The 26,452-nt window shown below is 47.0% G+C and overlaps 1 protein-coding gene and 1 long non-coding RNA gene across 48 annotated transcripts in view; both read right to left on the bottom strand.

Moving 5' to 3' along the window:
* Positions 1–26,452, bottom strand: part of HDAC4 (histone deacetylase 4) — a 172,142-nt gene that overhangs the window by 119,458 nt on the left and 26,232 nt on the right. The gene's annotated exons all lie outside the window — the stretch shown is intronic.
* Positions 20,683–24,917, bottom strand: LOC147652067 (uncharacterized). Its single transcript, XR_015289555.1, has 2 exons — positions 24,812–24,917; positions 20,683–23,753 (listed from the first exon to the last, which is right to left on the bottom strand). It is a non-coding gene; the product is annotated as an uncharacterized LOC147652067 (long non-coding RNA).

Raw genomic sequence — 26,452 nt, 5'->3', positions numbered from 1 at the left:
AACTGCGAACAAAGGCGCCCTTAAATGTGGTTTGATTGACGCAAATCAGGAGCTGGGAGGGTGATTCATCGCTGTCAGAGTGCAGCACTTGCATAAAACCAGCAAGTTTTATTATTTACGGGGACAAACTTGCTGATGTGCTCCGACACTCAGCACTGCAGGGCCGCACTCGAATCAGGCCCCTCAAGAGAAGGGAGAATTATTCCCCCTTCCCACCCCCACTTCCCAAAGGCATTCTGCATTTTGCCAGGTTGTAATAAATCTTGGGACACAAATGTGTAGATTAGCAACTCGCTGTACCTGCCCACAGCTCGGCAGGGAAGATTATTGTGTCAAATAAAGTAAATTGTCCCAGCATAATCCCAGGGGAGCTGAGGGATAGCCCATGGCCACACCCCACCCAACTCCTGCAGCTCTCTCCTTTCCATGCCCAATCCCAGCCTATTCCCTCTCTCTCCACAGTAAAGACACTTTCCCTCCTCTTTTCCTATCCCCTGAGCTTCTCAAGAGCAGGGTCAGGCTGGTTTGGGGCTGGAACAGAATTTTTTCCCCCATTTCATAAATGCCCAAACTGCGGCTCCTGTGCTGACCCCAAACTGGTCCCACTTTCCCTGCACTCCAAGAAGCTCTGCACAGGGTAGCCAGGGATGGGGATGAGGCTGGGATCACAGAACGGGTCAGGCTGGAAAGCAGGATCATCCTGGAGCTCACTGCGCAAGCATCGTTCCGTACTCTGGGAATCTCAGTCCCGCTTACCTAAAAGATTTGCAAATTGGAGAGAAACAGCCCAGATCACAAACACCAAGTTCTCCTAGCTGGAAAAGAGTGGGAGCTGGGGGAAGAGCTGCTGAGCCACAGGAGGGTCCCTGCCACCAGCAACAGGCTGGGGCTGTGCTGCTGCAGCTCTCGCACCGCACACAAAGACAGCAAACCAACTTCTACCATAATTAACTCATGAAAATAACACCATTGTGTTCCTGCAAACAATTAGGAGACAAAAGAGAATGTACAAAGATCTTGCCAACACCACAAAATAAACTGAAGATATTGTTTCATACTAATTTTCTCATAAACCATTTCAAGACAAACGTGACTGTAGGTAAGAAAATTCCAACAGCCATGATTTCTGAGGTCAGTCTTCAATCCAAGGAGCACCTTGGGGTGGAAAAGTGGATTTCAGTGGATAAGAGGTGGAAAATGTTGTCAAGATCTGCCCAGTGGCTTGCACCAAACCTCTGCTCCTCAGCCTTCAGCTCTGCTAGCACAGCGATTCAGGCCAAAGCCTCTGGATCCTGAGCTGGCATTGCTAGAACAAGCTCATGTTTGCACCTGAGCTTCCCAAAGAGCTGCCCTGGTCCAGGCATCACTCAGGCTCTTGATGTTTTGAGGCCTCTCCCAGCACCACCTGGATTTCCCAGCCAGAACCTGGGCCCAGCTGCCCCGCAGTGATCCAGGGGAAGCAGCTCCATTCGGGATGAGCAATGAAGTGCCCTCCCTCCCAGTCCCACAAGGCTCTCCTCCACCCACTTCTGCCTTATGGTTCACTGGAGGCAAACCCTACACCAAGCAGGATCCAGGCATGCATGCATCCATGGCAGCAGCATCCAGGATCCTGGGAGACTCCAAGCAGAGAGTACCAGAGGCAGGGTACACCACATGAGCAGATTTGGGACACAGCACCCTCACTGTGCTCTGCTTTGTGTCTCAGGGCTTGGGCTGGGTCATCCTTGTGGCTCCCTCCCAGCTCTGGAGATTCCGTGGTTCTACCAAACAGAGCCACTCCACTAGGGAGAAGAGATTTTAAATGAAGGGCAAAGCCTAGAAGAGCTTCCAGTGCCACATAGCCCATCCACCTGGTCCAAAAATGCCTTCAACATCTCTGCACTACTGCAGCTGGAGCCTAAGGAGAAGTCATTCCATCAGCTCCAGCATTTCAGAGCTAACTCCTCAGGGTGAAAGTAGAGGGGGGCGGGGAGCAGAACACAAGGAGAGATTTCTCAGAAACACACTTCCACGAAAAGAGTGAAGTACACAAAGTTTAATCCTGCAGCACTGCAGTTGTCACCCTTCCTCAGGTTCTGGCTAAGTCATCATTGAACAAAATAAAAAACCAAAACCCAAACACGACTCAAAAACAAAACCCTCCTGAAGTTTAGAAGTGCCCACGCATCTGTGGCAGGAGTTTTCCCCCCGGCACTGCTGCCCAGGAATCTGGCAGGATGTGCCTTCAGCTGTGCTCTCCAAACAACAGATCACTTCTTATTCTTTTTTCAGGAAGGGATTCTGCAGGCAGGACCCTACAAGCAGCTGCCTGCAAGAGTCAACAGCTGGAAGCTGAAGCAAATTATTTTAAAAATAGAGAAGGCAGCAGGAGATCAACATGTGAAGATCAGGACAAGGTGACAGACAAGAGCAAATACTTTCATATACAGGATAAATTTCTATAGCTCTCAGGGTCTGGGGCTTAGGAAACTGTCAGCGTGACTAACATCTTTAGGAAGTCCAGAAATGAAATCTTGCCTTGTTTTTGGCTTAATGCAGGAAATCAGCTTTAATGACAACCTACAGTTAGCTCTGGAGTAATTTTCTTTCTGCTTCATTGACATACATGACAAGACTTTATTAGCAGGGCTAAAATTAAAAACAAAACATTTTTCCCAGCTGCACAGAATGCTTAATGCACACACTGACACCTCAAGAAAAGAGACCAAAAAAATTATTTCAAAGCATTTCCATCACCTCTTTGTATTTCGGCTTTTCTTTTAGTGTTCTACATCAGAAGTTTTGCACTTTGCACAGCCACAACCACAGATTTTTTCATCATCAAGAATAACCACTGTCCAACTTGTTGACATGGAAACCCAGAATGGTTTGGGTTGGAAGGGACCTTAAAGCTCATCTCATTCCAGGGCAGGGACACCTCACACTGTCCCAGGTGGCTCCAAGCCCCATCCATCCTCCCCTTGGACACTTCCAGGGATCCAGGGGCGGCCACAGCTTCTCTGGGGACCCTGTGTCAGGGCCTGCCCACCCTCAATTTAAAAAACCCTTCTTTTTTGTACCTAATCTAAATCAATACTCTTTTAGCTTAAATCCTATACCCCTTGTCCTGTCAATATTTTACATACCCTGTATTATTTAACAGTGTCAAACTGTTAGAGTCTGAGGCAGAGTGTGCCCTTGTCTCTGATGCCTAGCTCTGACATCTAAGAAAACACTTAATTTCATATAACACCATGAAAACAATTGTTAAATATAAAAACTAAAAGTGTAAGTGTGTAGATTAGAGAGTTTCCTTAAGTCACTGGGTGAAAAAGGTAAAGTTTAGAGTATAAGCTAGTTTAGAAAACAGAAGACAAGATGAAGGATTTAGGGTGTTGTCTCTTTTCCTTCTTCATCTTTTTCTTCTAGAGGTTTTTGGGTAGCAGTAGGTGATTGGATAAAGAATGCTGCAGTGCAGCACACAGGTGTTGGGTCATTGGGTCACTAAGAAAAATAATTTACGTGTCTATAGTTAATTGGACAAGAATAAGTATAAAGATAAAAGAGCTGAGTATTTCAGGGCCATTTTGTGCTATTCAAGCCAACTTGAGCCAGGCTATGGTGGGCTGAACTTGAGCAAAAAGTCCAGGGAGGATTGCCAAGTCTTTTGATATATATATATATACATGAATATACACAAGAAACAAGAAGCAAATGAGCCTTTGGAGTATCCTTCCTAAAACAGAACTGAGATAAGGGAAACTTCTCGTGAGGGAGTATCCCAAGGGGCTCAGCTCTAAGGAGACCAAAATCTCCAGCATCATTAAATTTTGTGATGTAAGTGTTCAAAAACTTCAGATTCATGAGGAATCACCTCAAATTACACTCTGTTACAAAAGAATCAAGTAATTTAAAAACTATTTTAAAAAATCAAAAGTTTTAAAAGTTAAAGGGTTTTAGGCCACGGAACTAGTTTGCTGTTTGGTACCCAATAATCCTTCCACAATTTTCCAAGTGGAAGCAGCAGCTCACAAAGGTTTCATCCTGCCAGGCATCCCTTAAACCTGGCGTGGTTTTTAAAATCTTTCTGCACACAGCATTCCCTAGAAAAAAATGTTCTTACAAGAATCTTTCATCTATTCAGATGCTTCCTCTAATGATAGAACTTGTGTGAAATCCCAAAACTATTGAGCCAACTCAGGATCTGTGCTGCCCAATGGGATTGGGTGGTGAGCCACTGTCACAGGCTTCCCAGAGAAGCTGTGGTTGCCCCTGGATCTCTGGAAGTGTCCAAGGCCAGGCTGGATGGGATTTGGAGCACTCTGGTTCAGTGGGAGGTGGCTTCAGGGGGTGGAATGGGATGGGCTTTAAGGTCCCTTCCCACCCAAACCATTCTGGGATTCCACAGGACCAGTCTATATAACAGCCACGTTTTAAAATAAACAGACAATAAATAGTGTTTTCTGTAAATATGAGAAGCCTGTTCAGGGTGTAGATCTTTTTTAGGATGTTCCACAGCATCACCTTAATTAAACAGCAAGGGCAGCACTAAGGGATAAAACCCCACACTGGATATCTGGGAACAGCAAACAGGTGAAAGACACTGGCCCCAGGAACTGTGCTCACACCTCTGGAAGAGCCCACGTGGATGATTTCCAATTCTCCAATCTGAAACAGAAATATGAGTTGGCTTTTTGCTTTCTTTTTAGAATTTTTAAGTAGGAGCGATGGTGGAAAAGCGTCAGAAAAAAAGGAAAAATGCAAAACCCCTAAAAGATTTTGCTTGACTCTGTCCAGCATTAGAGAAAAGAGAGAGGAGAGAGAAAGAGTAAGAAATTACAACTGTGAAAATGAAATTTGTTTTTGCTAAGCTCTCAGAGTGTTGCTGCAGAGAGAAGTTACTCAAGGAAGTGATCCTGCAGCACAGCAAACCATTAAAGCCATTAAAACCCAGAGATCACCACAAATGCCACGGCTCAAGGCTGCAGTACCCAGGCTCTGCTCTGCTTTGTGTGAAACCCTCAGTACCGGTTTGTTGGCTCCTTTTGTGCCTGCTCTGTCTGATTAAAAACACGTCAGTCACACAAATAAAGCAAATATTGCCACCACCGAGCAGGAACTGTCTGCAGAACTGACCCCAAGCATGTTCCTGATGCGTGGGGCTTTGACCACGACTTAAAGAATCACTGAGGCCAAATATTTAGTGTAAAACTGCACAGCATTTTCAGATATGCAAGGGATATGGGTCCTGAAGAGCTTTGGCTGATTGATCACGTACATCACTCGGATACCAATTCTGCATTTAGCGGAAGGAATTCAGGCTGGGGGTGCTCACCTGGAGGAGAGAAGGCTCGAGGGAGAGCTCAGAGCTCTCAAGGGACTCCAGGAGAGCTGGAGAAGGACTTGGGACAAGGGATGGTGGGACAGGACAAGGAGGGATGGCTTTAAGCTGAAGAAGAGAGGATTAAGATGGGATATTGGGGAGAAATCCTTCCCTGTGAGGGTGGGCAGGCCCTGGCACAGGGTGCCCAGAGCAGCTGGGGCTGCCCCTGGATCCCTGGCAGTGCCCAAGGCCAGGTTGGACACTGGGGCTTGGAGCACTCTGGGAAGGTGTCCCTGCTCCTGGCAGGCTGAGGAACGGAATAAGTTTTAATGCCCCTTCCACCCAGACTGTTCCATAATTCCCTGAAATTCAGTACAGCACTGATCCAGGTAGGGAAGGGGCACTTTCCCAGAAAAGCCCCTGAGGAGCAGGGAGACTCTGAGCCCCTGCTTTCTCCATGGTGGGAATCACTGCCAGTTTCCTGAGCAGTTTTCCACCACCCCAGCAGAACAAAGGCTCTGGAGCTGGCCCTTGGAAGCTATTTATAGCAGCTCAAGGTGTGTGCTGCCACTGCTGCTGCAGACAGGGAGCAGCTTGTTTTCCCAGGAATTGATCTGCACGGGTGGATTATATAAACAGTTGTTTCTCGCTCATTTCCACACCGCCGGCATCTCCCGGGGTAAGGACGTGCCTGTCAATACAGCAGCTGCTCACAGGCAGCAGAGCTGGCAGCAGCTGCGACGCCTGGAGCTGGGGATTCTAGGTGAGCTCGGGAAGGATGTTCCAAAAATACAGCTGCAGAAAGCTGTCACGTGCAGCTGGATGCAGGCAGAGGAGAGCCATCAACTCCTTCCATGCTGTTCTTCTGCTGTGTAAAAAAATCCCTAAAGCCAATTCTCTCCATTTCACTCACCATAAATCCTTGTTTAAGCCTGCCTGCACGAGCCTTTTGGATGATTTCTAGGGAAAGCTCTGTACCCAGCGTCTGTTTCAGGAAAGTCCAATTCCTCTGAAGGCTATTCCTTCTACTTCAGCAGTTATTTGCTCCTGCCCCACAGCATTCTCCCAATGATTCTATCGGAGCAAATACAGGCTGGGAAGCTGCTCTGAACAGGTAGAGAAGCAATAACCACGCGTGTGAGCGCTTTGCTTTATCATCTGGCATCATCCAGGGCACACCTCATCCCTTTCAGGTTAATCAGATTCTCAGAGCAAGACCCAAAAGCTGCAGTTTAACTCCACGGTATGAGGAATGTTCCCTGCACAAAGATTCCTTATCGCTTTTCCATTTTAAAATTTAATGACAAACTGGAGGAGAGAGCCAAGGCTGCAGCCTGGTTACGGTACACTAGGAGCTCAGGGCCCTGAAACTCACTTTCATCTACAGCAGAAGCCAATGGAAAAGAGGGGAAAAAACCACCAACCAGCCTTTGTTTTTCCCCCCCAGAGATGCACCCAGGTTAATTCTGCTGGCTGTGCATTGCAAAACCAGCACTCACCTAAAGGGCTGCTGGACTGTTGAGCAACGCTCTGTCGCAACTGCAGAAGTTACTGCCGAGCAATGCTAGAGAAAATTCATCTCTTCCAGCTGAGGCAGCAGCGTATCGCATTAGGGATCCCAAGGTTTCACCTGAGCAGCTGCTTTAAAAACCAGAGCCCAGCCAGCACCAAAACAGCCGACCTACCCTGACAGAAATCCCATTACTGCACCCTGCGAGCCTGAAGAGCCTTCCCGAAGAGCCACAAACCCTTCGACCTCCTCCTAACACACTCCACACATATCCTGATGCAGCCTCAGCTGGTGAGAAGGCATTTTCCTCCTCACATCTTAACAAGAAGTGTCCAGGAGACCTTTTTCCATTCCTTTCGACTCAAAAAAAGGGCAAGCTCAAGTCAGCCCTGGCCAAACAAATGCAAAATATTGTGTTTAACCAGTGGTGTCCTCACTGCTGGCTGCTGTCCCTCTCTGGGGATGGAGACAAGATCACGGAATCACAGGATGGTGTGGGTTGGAAGTGACTTTTAGGATCACGATTCTAACCCCGCTGGCACAGATAGGGATGTCACCCAGACGCTGCTTTCCATGCAGAAGATGCACACATGCATTGGTATATTTGTGCATAAATACCCATATCCAAGATATGGTTTTGGACATACACACATATTTAACGCCAGTAGAAATTCCCATTTATCAAACTCCTGTACTACTGACTGACCTCACAGTCCTCATCCAGACACTTACAAGGCAAGACACTGGAAAAGCTGGAATTTGAGGAGATGGTGGCAGGGGATGAAAGCAAGCCCTCCCTCCCAGCATGGATGGCACCAGACAGCAGCTCCTCCCAGCTCCCTTGTCTTTTTAAGGGAAGATTACAGAGGTTTAGAAAGGAGCAGCTGCCTCGGGGTGAGATGTGAAACAATCAGCTTGACTCCGAACATCGAACATCGTTTCCAGCAGTGGCAGCGAGCCCGCAGGTGAATACAGCCCAAAGAATTGCTGTTTGGGAAAAAAAATCCCCAGACACAGACGGGTCAGCAGTGGAGATAACAGCATTTCACTCCATAGGTTTCATCCACTATGAAATTTGAGGGCAAAATCTATTCCACACGTACATTACCAGCTGCCTGAAACCAGCACCAAGATGTACTCGAGTGCCAGCAGGCTGTGTGTGCAGGATGTTAATTAGTGCTCCTTTCCCTCCTGCCACGGGATGAGGGCCAGGTAAAAGCTCTGCACGAGTCAGTGCGATGAATCTGCCAAATTCATGATTGGCTGCCCGTCACGTAGGAGTCCCACAGTTAATTCACAGCTCCAGAAGACACAAACACGTTTCATGCCTTCCTGAAGCCAGCCGGCATCAGCTGCCTCCTCCCCGCAGAGCTGACAAGGCCTACGGATCTGAACCCACGATTCCTTGGAAAACAGACTGGAAGTGTGATAAATTGAGAAAGTCTGCAAGTTAATTTGTATCAGACTTTAATTAAGTTTGTTTCTAGAGGTTTTCCTTTATTATTGTCTCAGTGTCAGGGATGAATTAAGAGTCCACTAAAACAGGCACAGCTTTGAGAGCACTTGACCAGAGAAGCTGTGGCTGCCCCTGGATCCCTGGAAGTGTCCAAGGCCAGGTTGGACACTGGGGCTTGGAGCAGCTTGGAGCAGCCTGGAGCAATGGAAGATGTCCATCCCTGCCCACAGAACTGGGCTTTAAGGTCCTTTCCAGCCTAAACCATTCTGGGATCCTAAGGAAACTTTGTTTTGAGAAACCTTATGCTCCAGGAACTGGATCTTAGACAAGAGTGCTTATAGGAAACTTAGTGCTTTCTGCTGCTGTTGGAACAATGGGATTTGGGGCCAAGGAAACCCCAAGAGCAATAACTAAAACTTAAAAAGAAAAAGGGAATTACAGCAACTACACTGGATGAAAACATTAAATACGCGACAGAGAAATACACTGCACTCGAAGCCATGCTGGGATGAAACTGCTCACTGCTTCTTCCTTTTTCACATTTATTTCACTTGTTCAGGACCTATTTTCTGTAATTCCTATTTGGAAAACATCCATTACCTGTCTATTCATGGAGCCATCCAGCCAGGAATCACCCAGGCTCATACCTGATGCTTTACCAAGTCCAAGTCAAGTTCAGCATCTCTCTGCCACTGTCCTTCTCCACTGAGCCATCATCATCATCACCATCATCATGCCTGGACCTTCATGGCAACGTGGATATCTAAAGCAACCCTCCAACACTTCAAAAAATCCCCTCTGCAGCATGCAATGAAGCAGCACGGGAGAGAGGGAGAGTTCAGGAATACGGAGGGCAAGGACACAAGTGGGGCAGGGCTGTTGCTGGTTCTCCCCACAGCGGACAGAAATATCCCCGTTTGTGTAAATACAGCCTTAGTCAACAGGGCGACAAATCCCCACAGAGATAAATGTCACCCGCTGACGTCAGCGCCACAGCAACCTAATCAAAGTGCAGCCTTCAGCTATTTTTAAACCACAGTTCAAGTATTTTTCTTTAAAAAAAAAAAATAATTTTTAAAACCCATCTTAAAAAAAAACAACCAAAAAATTACCTTGAAAAACAGATGTATTTAGCAGTAAAACAAAGGTGAAATATTTATTTCTTTCTCATGCTGTGGCCATTCAAGCAAAGCTTTACCCAAGCCCGAAACTTGCAGTTCCATCTAATGCGTCAGCGCACTAGAAAGCAAAAGATAAGGATTTGGGAAAGCGAGCACATCAGATTGGCACTGGCCTTTGTATTGGAAATTTACCCAGACAGGTTAAAAATAACACGGGGAACGTTGGGAGCCATGCTGAAGGTCGCTCTCGGCGGAGCTGCTGTTTTTATAGTACAAGCTGCTGGTGACATGTGACCACCACCGCCAGGATTTGCGTCCCCAGCGCGCACCGGGATCGCCTGGCTCACGGGCACGCTCACAGAGGCTGCTCAGGACCCACATGGCAGAGGAGCTGAGCCCAGCACTTCCTCGACAGAGCTGTTTTCCTTCTCAAGACCAGTCCTCTGTGACTGCCGCTGAAGGGAGTCGCTCCTGTCCACTGGCCAACATTCCCGTTCTGCATTCCCATGGTTTTAATGCCCGGAGTCAATAACACGGTGCTGTTTACGCAGAGCTCGGCACAGCTTCAGGCCTAGCAGAGCTCAGTGAGAAGAGCACCAACACCTTTACAAGAGAGCTGGTCAAACATCCACTGTGACCAGCCTGAGGGGATGTTCCCCATGGTCTCCATTTAGAAAAACAATCACAGAAACCTCAAGGCTGGAAGAGGCCTTCAAGGTCATCCAGTCCAAACACAATGCCACCATAATCACTCCTAGTGACACCCCCAAGTGCCACATCCAGGTGCCTCTGGAATGCCTACAAAGATTGCACTAGCTCCCTGGGCAATTTATTGCAATGCCTGACCACCCTTTTAGTGATTTTTTTTTTTTTTCTATATCTGATATTCTGTATCCCACCTGAACCTCCCCTGGTCCAACTTGAGGCATGGCAGAAGAGCCTGACCCCCACTTCACTCCAACCTCTTGTCAGGTACTTGTAGAGAGCAATGAGGTCCCTCCCTCCAAGTCTTCTCCAGAAGGAGAGTTGGACAGGAAGCAATTCCAAACTGGAAACAGCTGATTCTGGACTTCAGGGGTGCAAGAGGCTCTGCTGCTTCCTTGCAGCCATAAAGTTTTCTGTAAACACTTTAAGTGGGGGAAAAGCACCTCCAACTGTTAAATCTTCAGTTTCAGCTCAGACTCCACAGGCAACTTGCAGAAGTCACTACTGGGTGTTGGCAAAGTTGAGCAGTGACCACCTGTCATGCACCCAAGTCCCCTTTCCATGCTGTCCTGGAAAGGAGAGGTGGCACGGATTGGATGCTGCTGGGAATGGCCAGCAGCAAGCGCTCACACTGATCTCTTCTCCTTGGTTGCTGGCTTTAAGGGAAGAAACTCGCTGCTTAGGAGGAGCAAGAATCTTTAATTCTTCCTTCATCTGGAATGTACCACTCGTTTAAGGGTTTCTTGAAGTTATCTGTACTTAACAAAGGGATGCCCAAAACAGGTTCTGCTCCCACAGAAAAACTGGATCTCCAGCCCCTGTGGCCTCACCCAAGCCCAAATTCCACCAGCAATGTTCTGCTGGGCTTCCAATCTTAACTGCACAGAAGGAAATAACTCTTCAGCAGCAAAAGAACAAACATCAGTGCAGGAGGATGAAAAACATGAGGGAAGGGAAGAGGAAAATTCCTGTCAGCTCCCACTCAGTGAGATCACACACACACTTTGACTTGTGAAGATGCACATGAAGACCAAGACAGATGTGCATCCATCCCTCTCTTAACCAAGGGCTTGCCTTATTTAATGGAAGACAGCAGAGATAAACCTCTGGGATAAAGTAGCGGCGGAAGAATCCATTTCCCCACCAGAGAGAATCAATGATTATCCATTTTTCCTTTTATCCTCCTCGTCGTACAGCGAATTGGAGCAAACGAGCTAACTGCAGCTCCCATCTGCTACTCTCCCAGATGTTCCTCCAGCTCTGGAATCCCCAGCAGAGCCCACACCAAACCTGTTCTGATGGGATTCTCTTGCCAAATTTAAACATGACAAGCAAAGCAGCTTCCCTTGGAATGCTAAATTTAGTGCAGCTTGACCGTGTAACCCACAGAGCTGGACACGCGGAGGGGCTCTCCCCGGTCTCAGCTCTTGTGTCCAGCTCATTTCAAGTTGGGAATACACTGGCTCGTGGATCTGGAGTAGCACACTGACTCTAATTACATAAAGGAACACAAGTACAGAATAACAAAGTCTTTAAGCAAGAGCCATGCTGAGAGCTCCCAGGTCCCCTGCAGCACTTTCCCAAATAAAACCCTGCATTCGGGGAGGGGGGGAAGGAACACAAAGTGCATTTACTGTAACAGTCACAGATGAAGAATTGTAATTGCTCTGCCTTGACATCTGGTTTCTATTTCGCTCCCATTCCATCAGGTTACATAACGAACAGATGATGCACCAGAGCTACGGAGTTCTTCGGCAAGTCTTGTGCAGATTTGGTGTTTACAATCCTCGGCATAAAAATTCAAGCTATGCCACACACACAGGCATGTTCGAGGCAGACAGAGCGCTCAGAGACAAATGAGCAGCTCGCAGAGGAAAAGTAAGGCTGATTGGGGAGTGTGGGCGTGTTTTTAATAGAAGATTCCATACAGAAGATCCTCCCCTGTCCCGATCCAGTTCAGGAATTGAGGCTGCACACGCCAGTGCTCGCAGCTGTGCAGACAGAGTTTGCAGGAGAGAGCCACAGGAACACACGAGTTTACAGCCGGGAGAAGTGCTCGGGTGAAGCCAGTGCCAAACTTAATGATGCAAACACAAATTCCACCCTGCCCTGTTATCTAACCAAGCACGACCTCCGGGGGGCCTTCCTCCACCTTCTCATTTGGGTTTGTTTTCTTTTAAAGAAAATGGCACTTTTCACTCACTTTCTGCTGCCACAGTGATTCACAGCCTCAAAAGCAAGCTGGAACTCAGGCATCCACTTCACTGACCCTGTCCCCCAACATCACACACTTTTCTTTTGAGTCAACAGCACATCCTTCCTCAGCAGCAATTCAGGAAGTCATGCAGTGCTAATAAAGCTGACTCAGCTGAGCACAGGTCCCAGAGAATCCCCCTTCCCTCGCCAAAACACCTAAACACACCAAGAGCTGGACAATCATGGAGCTCATGATGCTCCTTTGCTTCTCTCTGAAATTTGATCTGCAGTTATCCTGAATTATTCACAAACACCATATTAATGGAAAATTTTGTTCACAAAATATTCTCCATGGTTCACACAAACAGCAAGTGTCCCCAAATTTTAAGTCTCCCCCAAGCTTCTCACTGCACATTTAATTGCCAGCTTGGCCTTCTTTACCTTCACTTTTTGGGCCAGCAAAAGTGGCAGATTTGCAAGCACCAAAATAGCCAGAATTATAAACTCATCTCACAATTTATTCTATATTCTGTTCTCATTTTGGGCTCTCGGTTTCGCTTCTTAGAGGCCATAAACACCTTATGCATCTCACTGTCAGGCAGGACATTGGTCCAGGTCAACATTCAGCTTCCTTCAGAACAACCCAGTCTAGGACTGGATTTATACCTTCAGGAGAGACCAGTTCCCATGGTGACTTGCCAGCCTCATCACCACAAGTTATTTTTGAAGGAAGCAGGCATGGGACCCTATCTGAACCACAATGCAAGGGTGTAAAATATGTCATGTAAGAGGGTACAAGATCCCTGTGCTGTGTTTGGGAAATGCTTGCCAATGCTCCCTGTGGATGGGACCTCTCCGAGCAGGAGGTCGCTGACATTTAAGCTGGAGCCAAATATGAAAATAATAAAAGCCCTGATGGACATTGTTGCAATGCCTGCCTATTTCCCAAGGCCAGTGCCTGGCTCTTCTCCTCACATGACCCTCACACAAATCTGCACACATCCACGCACCATGGCGCAAGGATGATACCAGAAATGGTGCAGCCATTAGTGGAAAAATGTTCCAAAATACCAGTTCTCAGGAGGCCTGTCCCTCAGGAACTACAGGTATCTCTCCACTGCCAGCTCAAGCAAACACAACAGCAGAAAGGACATTTTCCTGGTCAGAGAACCACTTCTGGCCAAGGCTTAACAAGTTTATCATTAAACAGCAAGAAAGCAATGAATTATATTGACTTAGAAGAAACACACAGCACTAGATGTATTCTACTCCTTGCCATGAGGTGTTTTTCCCTCTATTTCCACCACGGACTAGGTCCTTAAAAAGCCCACAAAGCAGCAGCTTAGGGGAAGAAAGAAGGGAAGAACAAACAAACAAAAAAACAAGAAACATCCAAACAACATCACCTCTCATTACAAAACTCCAACAGCTAAAATATTTAATGTGTCCTGCAGAAATTCCATGGAAATTAAGCACAGAGGATAAGAGCAGGGAGCAGAGGCAGAGCTGCTGCAGTCAACAGCCCCATCACTGAGACCTCAAGGGGTGGCAGCTCCTTACTCCAGGAGGTTAACTTTACACCTACCCACATTTTGCTGCTCTTCTTCAAGCATCCAAATGAATGAGTTCAATCTTCCATTCCACCTCCAGGAGATCCTCAGATGTCCATCCTCTAAAACACATCAGGGATTTAGTCCGTGCTGACAGGATGTTTACAGCTGGTGAATGGGTTCACGGATTGTGCTTCGCATATCTCCTCCTGTTGCTGGGGAGCAAAGGGGTCCTCTACAAAATCAGCACACAGCCCAGTCAAAACACGTCCTGGAGCATGCCAAGGCCAGAACAGGGAACCCCATAGGGAGAGCAGAACAGGGAACCCCACAGGGAGGCCAAGGGATGTGGAGAGAGTTTTAATTCCATGCTTCCCAACACCTGTATTTCAAGCAGCAAGCCACACTGAGGAAAAGGACTGCAAGACTGACTAGCTCAGGGGCCAAGATGGAAAAGCTGTTCCTCCAGCACCAAAAATTTTAAGTGCTTATTCATCCCTGCTTGTCATCTGTAAGCAAACTACTCCTCCATTCACTACAGACTGGCAGAATGCAAAGGCGTCGCGCAGGAGCCTTCGCTTTTACTATTATAAATGATGCTATTTTTGCCTTCGAGCCTCCGGTATCACAGATCCCACATCCTTCACATGCCTCACCCCAGCTCCCAGTGCTCTGCGACTGTGTCTTGCCGAGCTGGAGGTGTTTTCCTGCTGTAGCTTCACCTGCTGGGAGCAGAGCTGTACCACGTGCCTGCTCCATGAACAACCACTCATTCAGAGCACAGGACAATTAATCCAGAGCCACACAGGTCCCGTTTGAGCTGCACCCCCCGAGCTTTTGACACTCACGGCACTTCTGGCAATGTCTTGGTTTGAAAAGACAAGTGTCTGCTAAGGAAGGCAGAAGCCTCCCTTGAAATGGAAAATGTAAATGCCCTCTCTCTGAATTTTTGTCATTTTGAAATTAAGGGACACTCAGGCAAAGATATGGGAATAGGAATAACAGTTCTTTACTAGTATGTACAAATAAAAAAAAATTCAACTTAATAAGAAAGCTAAAATAAAATGCAGCAGTCAGGGTACAACCTGACACCCTGTTGGTCAGGGTGTTGGGAGCAGTCCGATTAAATGGTGGGTGCAGTCCTCCTGGAGTGACAGATGCGGTTCTGTTGAAGCAGTCATCCTATAGAAGGGTGTAGTTTTCCTCTGAAGGTTTGGTGGTGTAGATGGGTCTGGTCTTCCTCTAGGAATCCAGTGGAGAAAGGCTGCCTGTGGTGTTCCAAGCCTCTGATTATATTTAGGTGGGAATGCTTGGCTCCACCCCCTGGGTAGAGCATCTCGCAATGGCATGATGGAATTTTATCAGTCATGCAGTGAGACTCAATGGCCCATTAACAGCAGATTTCCCCACAAAGGATTGTAGAAGGGATAAAGAACACTGCCCTTACCCTATGACAGAACACATCCTTTTGGTTACATCTTGCATTGCAACCTAAGACAGGCAACTAGGGAAGAGCCGCCACAGCCATGCCAGGCACCACTGCCCGTCCCAAACCCGGCACACGCCGCACCTTCTGCCCTCTCAGCTCTTCCCACCAGCACTAAGTGTTCCCTGCTGCCAGACAAAACATCTCCCAGCTCAGCACAGCCGAGGGCGCAGAGCAGAGGTCAGCAGCTCCAAGAAGCCACACCAAGGCATAGGATGCTCGCAGCGACCCCTCATTAGATGTCACAGCTTTTGCCATCCTGCACCGACAGCTGTGTTTCGTAAGCCCAGTGCTGAGAGGTGAAACATGCCACACACTCAGTTCATTTTCCCAGCATCTAAGAAAGGGCTTGAGCTGAAATTACAATTTGGGGATCAGAGACAGTGCAGCTCAAATGCCTCTGGCTGCATTCAAGGCCTGAGCCAGGAGATGTGGAAGCTCCAAGTCAGAAACCTTCTAATTAAAGGACTCGGCAGATGACCAGTGAAAGTGGCCAGCAGCCCTCACTAGTTTCAGTTTGGGAGGAGGAGAAACAGATTTTTCCTCCCTGCATCTTTCCCTGTGCACAAAGGTATCCTTAGTAAGGGAAATTATTAACTTGGAAGAGGCAGAGCGGTAAATAACATGGATCTAAGCAGATAAATCACGTAGAATTTGCCAATACCGACGATATATTAACAAACCAAGATGTTATTAACAACTTGCAAATGTGACAAAACCAGTGAAGCTCGCAGACACGATGGAAACACAGGCTTGGTGGGAAACAGTACGAAAAAATATGAAAGGAGTGAACATTGAACGTTCTGCCTTTTCCAAAATCTTTGAAAGCTGTCGGTGAGACTGGTTGTCTTTGCCAACACTACCTACTGCTTCTTAGTGCAAAATAAAAACAGTTGAAGATTTTGGGGGTAAAAAAACCCACTGATGTTCAAAAGAAATAGCCCCACAGTTGTTTCCTGCAAGAGGAAAAAGGAGTTTCTAGAGAGACAGAACTCATCTCCCAGCACGAGTGTCTCATACCTCTGCCTGCTCAAGCCACAAATGTTTATGTGTCTAAACCAACTACTGCATCATTATTTCTGAATAAAAACAAGCTCCTTCTGCAGAGCCCTCTGGCTTCAGGAGCCTGAAAAGCCAAACAAGACACCACAAGCACACCCCTTTATCCCAGCTCACCTTCCCCGGGAGGGAGGGCTCATCCCACGGCAGAGCCAGGCTGCTGTGACTACAGAATCCAGCTCTGGGGACTGGTGGCTCCTGAAGGGACTCTCCTGCCTGCCCCTCCTGAAGAAAGCAGCCCCAACCGTGAAATACAAACTGAAATAGGAAGGAAATAATTCATTTTAGAGTCCACATGCTTTTTTTTAACACTTCCAGGGATGGCAACTCTACCACTGCACTGAGCAGCCCGTCCCAGTGCTTTACAAGAAAAAAATTTTACCTGAGGCACAAAGGAAGTCAAAGACCCCTCAGTGTGGGATGGGCATCCCAGAGAGCTCCCAGAACCAACAACCACCCCACACCCCAGCCTGATCAGTGTGGACAGAGGATCTCCAGCTCTCCAGCACCCAGGTCCTGGGGAGAAGGAAAAGCCAAGCACACCCTGAGATGCCACAGCTCCACTCAGCAAACTGAAGGTCTGTCCACCCCAGCATCACTCACTGCCCACAGCACGCCCCGCGATGCTCTGCTCAGAGGCACGGAAGACACCTGGGCAAATGAGAGGGTGTGTGTGTGGGATCAGCAGGCTCCAAGAGCCTGACCCAACCCCGGGCTGTGGAAAAGCCCAGCCCCAGCCCAGCATGGCCCCACGGAATAAACTCTGCCCAGTTCAGACTGGAGGAGTCTGGACAGACACACAGCCACATCAGGGGAGCGGGAGCTGCAGAGCCAGAACACCACCCTGGCATCAACACCAGGGAAGAGAAAAGCAGCAAAAGGCCCTGCAGCCTGCACCCCGACACAGGCACGGGCAGGCAGCTGCCAGAAAGCCCCGGTGACACAAGCACCACTGCCTTTTCCCACAGCCTCAACCCCTCACGGCTCCTCCAGCAGCGCCCCGTGCATCACAGACCGAGGGATAAACAAACTGAGCAGGAAAATGCTCTGAAACCTGTATTTCACTCTCAGGCCTCCAGCTCCAATGGGGGAAAAGGGCAGGGGGGACATTCTTTGCACACATTCTGCATTTTGGCCAAAACATGTAAATCTGTTAGTGAGTATTAGTTCACAGCTCCAGAGAGGAGGAGGAAGGTCAGGGAACAAGAAGAGAAATCCCAGAAAATACAGAGCTTATCACATCCCCACGTGAGGCTGAGAGTAGACCATGCTCTCCTTTCTGGCAATGCAAGTCACCTTTGAGCAGACAGTTTTCTCCTCAAAATAGGTGTTCTACCTCTGGAATTTCTTCCAAACCCAAATCACATCAAGGCCTGCCCTTCCAGTGCTGATCCACTGGCATCCGCAGGCTGGTTGTTTTTTTCAGGGGACAGAAGGAATACATGCAGAAGTTTATCATGGAACACTTTGGTTTAGTGCAGCTACATCTGGTTTCTCAAAACTGGCAAAAATACCTGCCAAGAGTTTTCATCCATGGGTGGAATATCGAGGAAATCTTCTCCTGCCCCTCCACCAGCAGCTTGTGTTTGTATTTAGATGTAGATTAAGAGAATAGTAATTTTTAAAAAAAACTAAATTTTAGAAACATTTCTTAAATTATTCTTATTCTCCAGTCTGCTCAACTGTTCCATTTAGAGGCAGGGCAGCCACAGGGGCAGCCTTGCCAGCGGGAGGCAGAACGCACTCCAGGAAAGCCCAAGCGAGCAGTTCCATCAGGGCACGCTCCAAGGAGAAACCTCTGGAGAGAACCAGCAGCTTCCATCCCACTCTCTGACTCAGCAGCTGCCAGTGGATGGTCCCAGCCTCTCCAGCAGCTCCCTCAAGCTTCCCTGCAAGAATCCCAAGTGCAGAAGGATGACCCACTTTCCAGGTTTCTAACCCCCGCTTCCCCATTTCCAGCAGCATTCAGCACCCGGTTTGCACAACAGTTGTTCCAGCAAATGGCTTTGCAGAAAGTTTCTTTCATCTGATGGCTGGAACATCTAAAGATCAAGTCCCTGTTGCCCAATGATTTGGGTAATCACTCCCAAAACATCACGTTCTTTTGTGCAACTGCTATCCACAGTTTCCCCAACAAAAGCAAACATCAGAACTACCAGTAAAAAAAAAATTAAAAAGAAAAAAAAAAAAAAAGTCTGAGCAAGCAGTTTGAAAGGAGCCAAGTGATGGGAGGTGAAGCAGCAAAATGAGGGCTCAAGCCACTGAACAGAACCCTTGCTCACAGCCACAAACACACTCCTGTTTTCCCAGGAAATCAAGCAGATGCACCCAAAGCCATCATGACCTAAACTGCAGAACAATATCTTTAGAAATAGAGTAGAATTCCAGAAGATAAGGAGTTAAGGAGGGGTGGGGGGCAGAGAGGCTTGCAAGGCAAGCTGCAGCAGCTCTGACACCCCAGCCATGCACTGCTGGACTTGACCACCCTGCAGCTGCAGAAGTGGCAACCTCTGGCCTACTTGGGGGCATGTTAGAGTCCAACTGTATTTACGCTGACAGAGACAAGCAAAGGCTGTGACGATTTATTGACGCAAGAGCTATTTTATGCTCCGTGCCAGAAATTAATCAGTGAAGGAGGAGGAATTCTCCTTAAGCACTTTGGTGAGCTGCTAAAAACAACAGGCTGAGGTCTCCCATGACAAGCACCATCAAAAAGAGAGGAAACAAACGAACAAAAAAAAATTAAAAGGGCAACTTTCACACAGCAGCTTCCTTAGAAAGACTCAGGAATCAGGCAATGCCTGAGCAGAACCTGCCCTGTATAACTTTCCTTGTGAAGAAGAAAATACATGAGAGGAATAAATCAGAGCTTTCCCAAACCTCTGTCACCACGACCTGCTGCTGTGTTTGTTCAGATCAACCCGTCTCAAGTTTATTTGAGGGAGGTGGAGGTGGTGGTGAAGGTGTAGTCACCCTTCAGGTTTGGCTCTACCTGCTGCAATTTCAGATAAAAAGAAGGAAACCAGGGGCAACAGTCCCATCACCTCCTTGAAAGAGCTACTGCACAGAGCTCCACTTTGAAGGGAAAAAGTAAAAAAGAAAAGAATCTTTAATGCAGGCTGAAGGAATAGCATCAGCCCTACCTGCCAAGAAGACATCACGATAAACCTGTCAAGAGTTACGAGCCTGCAGAACAGGCCTTGCACCTGCTGGAAAGGAAAAAAAGGAAGGGAAAAAGCCATCTAATGCCAATCAGATTCCTGCTGCTGGCAGGGAAGAGATGCCAGAGCCCTTCTCCTGGGTTTGGTAAGCTGTGAGGATCACATGCTTTCCCCTGGCAGAGGTTCTGTGAGACCACTGGCACCTTAGTTAGAATAAAGCAAGTTCTGGGAAATTTCAGAGATTTTTCCTGGAGTGACAGATGTCAAGAATTCAGTACTTGGATGGACTTGTGGAGTTTGGTGTACAGTGTTTTTTACTGTTTTGGATGATTTTACGACCAAGGAAGAGAGGTTTGGTCTAATTCAAGCTTTTATGTCTTCCCACAGGAGCAGCTCAAGCATTTTCTAGATCAGGAGTGAAAAAACCATTTAAAACTGTTTCTCTTTATAGGCAGCATAAAATAAAGGTCACAGCTAACAGAGAGGGTTAAGCCCGTTTGAGTAGAAAGTGCAAGTTTTGAATGCTGAAACAGAGGAGCAAAATATAATTCTCAATGGATTATTTTAACATCACCAAGCTTTAAGGGTTTCCTGCCCAAAGAACTGTCATTCATCAGAGCTGCCAAAGCCACCTTTCCAGCAGCAGACAAAAAACACACCTGCCCTCATATCTCTGAGCAGAAAACCCACCCGAGGGAGCGTTTCCACCTCCCAGCTGCTCCCAGTTCCGCAGCCGCGCGGCCGAACACCCGCATTGATCCGGGGCTATCGACCACGGGCTGAAACAGAAAGTCATCACACGGGAGTTCACGGACAGCAGCAGCTGGTAAAGAAAAACTCAAAATCTGCTGCACAGTGAGCATAGAGCCACGAGGGGCACGCAGAGCCAGGGGGGGCACGCAGAGCCCATGGCCCCTTGCTCTGTGTTTTTGATCCCGGTGGGGGCACAGAGCCTCAGCAGCTGCCTCGGAGTTCAAAACAGGTACCTGAGGCCAAGGCTGGCAGTTCAAAGCTCCCAAATCAGACCTCGCTCCCATCACCATTTGCCCCATAAAGCTATTTATGTGGTTTGGCAGCACAACGGCTACAAACAGCGCGAGTGCACAGGTTCCAGAATAGCAAAAGGGTCAGGATTGATTTTTTTTATTTTTATTTTTATTTTTTTTAAAAAAAAAAGTGATTTCTTTGAATGCGGCTGCAATTTCTCCAACACACTGATCCCAGCTCTCCCACAGAGCACAGAGGGTTTCCAGAAGTCTCCTCCACTGCAAGCAACTCTGAATTGGTTGGAAGTTTCTCCTGGAGGAGAGGCACTCTGCTCGTTCACAGGCAAGTCAGCAAAAGTTGTTTTTCAGTGCTGGAATTGTTCAAACAAAAATGACAAAGAAGAAAACCCCAAAAAAAACAACAAACAAAAGAAAAATTTACTTTATCAGCCTTCCCAAAAATCCACCTCACACATGAGCAGAGGTTGAGAGAGGGTGTATTTAATGGCTGTTGGCACAATCCTACCTGTGCTTCCCCCCTTCCCCAGGTATCCACAGGCAGCTGTGGTCAGGCGTCTGTCTCCCCGGGCTGACCTTGCCCAGCCATCCTGGCAGAACCTCCTCACACCTGGCAACCCAAGCTTTCAAAACATTTATTGCTACATCAAAGTGGATCAGGGCAGCTACAAATATGGGGAAGGTTAAGCCTGGCCTGTGGATTACCTGGCAAAACCTGTGATGCCAGGGTTCAAAGCAGGACCAGCAATGCCCCACTGAACCCCAAACACACTCAGAGGCTCCTGGAAACTCACATAAGCATTGCTGCCACCAGGGGTGGCTTCCAGCTGAAACAGGAGGGTCTCAGAAAAGCCCACCTGGGGTTACTCCCATGTGGAATTCACCTTACAGTAGGTATGAAGTTTAGTATCAGACTCACCCTTCTGAGAGGCTAAAAATCGGCTTCAAAAATCACTTGAGCAAATCAGTCCATCAAGCCAAAGGGTTAACAGCAATTCCCAGAGAGAACCCCAAGAGCTGCTGAGCACCTCAAAACAAACCAGGGCACTGCAGCTAAAATTTCCCCAGTAACTGATGAAACAACAAGATTTTGGGTTTGGTTATGGAAACAAAACCTTTAAAAGACCTGCTGATGTGTTAATTTTAGTTGTCTTAGTGGAAGAATAATTGTGTGCCCCATTTCTCAGTGGTTTGACCACTCCACCTGGCACCTCAAACCATGCAGGTGTCAAGGCCTTTCCTGCTTAATGGCCTAAATAGAAATAATAAAATAAACACATAAATAAAAATGGTGGGGAAGGTGGGAAGGGGAAATTCCTGGTACCTTGCAAGCTATGGGGAGAAAGGGACTGGCAAAGTCTTTAGTGATGGATGGGAGAATTACCAATTCCGCAATTGTTCATTCTCCAGCCAGGCACCTGCTACTCCACATTCACTCACTCTTCACTATCCTCTGACTGTAAAGGCACTTTCTGCAGATGTCAGAGGATGAAAAAAATGTACTAAACACTACACTAATAGAAGAAATGTCATTGCAATTGTTTATCCACTCTTTGGGTAACAAAATTAATTTGGGGAAGTATGAGACACAGGGTGAACTGGGGTTGACCAAAAGTGAGTAACAAAAATGTAGTAACCTCCTGGAAAAAGATTTGTCTCCTTTCCAAGTGAGACACAACATTCCAAGGACTATCTCAAACATTATTACAGAATCACCTGACCTTAAAAGTACTACTTTTTAAAACCTTTTCCTACCCTGTACTTCACTCAAAATAATCCAGAGTTCTCTGCCTCTCATCACAAGTACCTGCTTCTCAGCTTTGCACTGCAGGAAACATCACAGGCTAAAAATCTTACTTTAGAAACAGGCTTTTAAAGAATTCCTAAGTGCAAGAACTGCATTTAAAGAAAAAGCAGAAATGAGAGGAACGTACTTGGCAGGGACACTGACCTAGCAGGAACTTCAGCTTGAACCCCAAGTTGAAGCACAAAACAATTCTTCTCTTTTGAGGGTACAATCAAACCCTTGCACAGAAAGTCCCAACTATTTGATGCTCCAGAAAGAGAAAACTTCACAGATTTAGTGGGAGCAGACATAAAACTTTCAAGGACCTCAAAATGACACTGTTCCTAGAGGAAATCCAGGACAGGCTCAGCTCCCACATAGGTAAGGACAGGAAAGCAGGAGGAAAAGGCCTTCTGCTGTGGGCTGGAGAAAGAAAAGTGAGTGGAGGTATGGCCAGTTCCATCTGCTGGAGTTTTCAGCTCTTCTGAGTTTACACCACAGCCAACCCCAAAGTCCCCCCAAAACTGAGGGACCAGGCTGCTCAGGGAAACAGCCTCTGAATTCCCAGTCTAGAACAATCCAGTAAAACCAGAGCACCAGAGTGGTAAGGGGAAGCAGGGCTCTCTGGTAGTGTTCCAGGCTGGGTTGGACAGGGCTTGGAACAACCTGGGACAGTGGAAGGTGTCCCTACCCATGGATGGAGTAGCCTTTAAGGCCCCTTCCCACCCAAATCATTCCACAACTCTGTGATACACCATGCCCAGATGTTCTTCCACAACCACCAAGTACCCACCACAGCCCAGCCCTGCTAGAGGAGGCCTGGAGTTTCCCCCCATAGTCCTTGTGTTTATTTGAAATGATGCTCTTGCCCCCAGATAACTTCCCCAGACAGCCTCATTGCTTCCAGAAAGTAGGTCAGTGTCATTTAAAGCCGCCTTGAAACGCATCTCCACAGAAACTTCTTAATCTTTAAAAAGAGAATGCATCAAATATTTATCGGGTGGTGCAAAACGTTGGGAGATGCTCACAGGGAGAGCTCTTCTGTGTGTGTGTGCTGCATGAAATGGCTTTCCATGCCTCGCTGAGCCGTGGAGCAGGGCAGGAGAGTGGCTGGGTGCAGATAAAGCCCCGTACAAAAGTCCTTATCTGCCCAGCAAATCGCTGTACGTGACTCCCCGACTCGTTCTCCCGGTGCCATGTGATCCCAGAGCTCTCTGCTTCCTCCAGGAGCTCCTCTCAGCCCTGATGATCCCTTGCTGCAGATTTTTCCCTGTCAGCCAGGCAGCTCATTCTGAAAACTTCAATATTCCTAATTATCAAACATTCAGCACTGCAAGATGTAGCTGAAATTTGCATCTCTGCAAGAGTGGCTCTGAAGAAAGGATGGAGCATTTGCATTCAGACTGGTTAATTCCTGCAAGATAACATTTCATAAACAAAATGCTTCATTGAACATGGAGATTTTTCAGCTTTTACAAAGGAAAGTGAACTTTAAACAAATACAAATCAGTTGAGTGATTAACTTTAAGTGTTTTGGTTTTTTAAAACTAATCTTTATGTATAACTAGTATCAGCAGAACAATCTTTACTGATTAAAGAAGCAAACGATAGTGAAACTCAAGCCACTGAGAATTTAGGGGGGAGGTAGAAGGCGACTGCAAGGAATCATTTAAGGTCAATATGAGAGGGAAAAAAAACCCTAAAACATTTTTAAAAAACTATTAGAAAAACCCCACACCTACTCACAAACCAGTCAGCCTGGGTAAGAAGAACACCATGGGTTATGCAAGGCAAGTTTAAATTGTGGCCAACGCGAACAGGTTAAGGAGTGAAACTAAACACACTTTCCCCCGCCCCCCCCCAAGCTTTGTCATAATCCTAAATGTTATCTTAATTAGCCTAATTTTCTTAATTATACTTTGAACCAACTTGAGCCTTTGCAGCACAGTTTCAGCGTGGTTTTTTTCCAGCTTTGTTCCAGAGCTGGAAGAGGCGGCGACTCCTCTGCCAAAAGCCAAAGGCCACGTGATGCCTCCCAGGGAGTTTTCTCCCACCTGGGTATTTTCTTCTCCAAAAGCTATTTCTTTCTCCCTAAAGAATCCTACTCCAAAACACAGCAAAAGAAGAGGAAATGATGGGGGAAGAAGCCCCACTTTTCTTAGCCAATGTAAATCCCCTCCGTGTTTTTCCACTTTGTTCAGTGAAAAGCCCTCAGTGCCCAACACTGCTCACAAAAGCTTTGCAGAGTGAAATGAAAAATCAAAAAAGCACGGAAAACAAAAAAAAACCCAACCCAAACCACTTCCATTCATCTACGCCGCAACAATTTCATGGCACAGCTCCTAAAACATCCCATTAGGGCTTGGAGAAGATTAGAGAAGAAAGCTCGAACCCACTGAAGCAAGGCTTAATAGGCTCTCGAGTTAAGCCAGAGCCTTCCCTTAAACAATGCCCATCATTAGGAATAATTACCTGTAGCTGTATAATCAACATGGCTATGATAACTGACATGAGAAGTCCAGATGTCATCTTTGGCAAGGCTTGAGAAATATTTCTGCTCCTTATTATGCAACTGACTCTTAAAAGAGAAACGAGCAAACGAGAAAGAACACCGAGAGTGAAAAGTCACCACGAAACACTGCAGAAGTCCAACCCAACCCTTGGAAGTACAACCAGAGTAAGAACCCAGCACCCAGGAAGGGCGCATGGGTATCCAACACCATCCTGCCCAGCTGCCACACCCCTGGGTTTTAGTCAGACCACTCTCCTCAGCACCACTCTAGACAGGGTTGTTAGAAAAACAAAGCTCAAGATGATGTTGGGATCTACGGAAAAGCTCAGCCAAAACAGCAGAAAGAGGCAGGAGAAACAAGTGTTCAGTGATGGATTATGAAAGGAAGAAAGACAAACCAGCATCAGGCTTCCACTGCACAACAGCCCAACCAGGAAGGACACCACCACTTCTCAAACCTCTGGAGAGCTGCTCCTTAAGGAGCCAAGAAACGCCCACGGCTGTGTTTGGATTGCAGGTGGGTGTTTAAGGTGTCCCACCATCACCATGAGAGAAAAGCAGGCAGGCACAGCTGCCCAGCCTCACTCCTGAGTCATGAAAACACTGAAACAACAATTACCTGCTACCTGAAGAGCTCCTGGAAAACACCAGTTGGAATTTGTGTCTCCAGTAAACACCTAAACTCATACAAACACACTTAAGTTTCTCAGCTTCTCACAGAACATATTTCAAAATCCCACAGACTGCTGCTACATTATGGAAGCAGAGGCTGCTTTTGTTTTTCCTTTCTTTTTGATAATTCTAATGATTTCAGAGACTCATAAACTCTTTCCAGTTGTAAGGAGAGGGTCAGGTCTACCCCTGCTTCCTGTAAACTCCAGCATCCCCATTTACTGCATGATTTCTTCCCCCACAAACAAGTGGCTCCTTAAACCTTAGGAGCTCTTCCTGGCTTTCAGCACTTCAGCCTTAGTTGTTAACCCCAACCTGATTAAACTGAAGTCACAGAGTAATCTCTCAGAGACAGAGTGAAATAAGTCCTTCCACGTGCCTTGCTGTTGCTGGATTATTTGCTTCCCAGCAGCCAATTCTGTACCATAAACTGAAACAGCCCAAGCATAATTAAAAATCCCTTTACAAAGCTCTGTCTAACACAAAAGTTGCCCCAAACTCCCTAAAAATAAATGTGTGAGGCACTTTTAAGCTGGAAAGCAGGTAACTGAACAGCTACAGATCCTCCTGACAGATAGAGATGCACAATTTAGTAGTGATGAATCATGCCTCAAATTACAAGAAACATTAGGGATAATCCCCCAGACAGCACTGAGGTGGATCAATTGACTTTTGTTCCAGCAAAACTATTCCTCCCTATTAAAAAGTACTTTAAAAGTCCAAGAGTTTTGTTAAATATCAATAAAGGCACCAGCAGAACCGTGCCAGTTCCTTGGAGGTACACTCCATATCGTTAAGGCTCATCAGCACAGATTTAACAAATTAAACATCTGGTTAATGACTCAGAAAATACCAATTTTCACTGATGCAACAATTAGAAACCCAAATTTTGGAACAATCAGAAACCTGAAACGGCCAAACTTCCTTGT

Source organism: Cyanistes caeruleus, chromosome 7 (assembly GCF_971803275.1).
Source record: "Cyanistes caeruleus chromosome 7, bCyaCae1.hap1.1, whole genome shotgun sequence".
Classification (NCBI taxonomy): domain Eukaryota; kingdom Metazoa; phylum Chordata; class Aves; order Passeriformes; family Paridae; genus Cyanistes; species Cyanistes caeruleus.
This window is presented reverse-complemented; position numbering and strand designations above follow the sequence as displayed.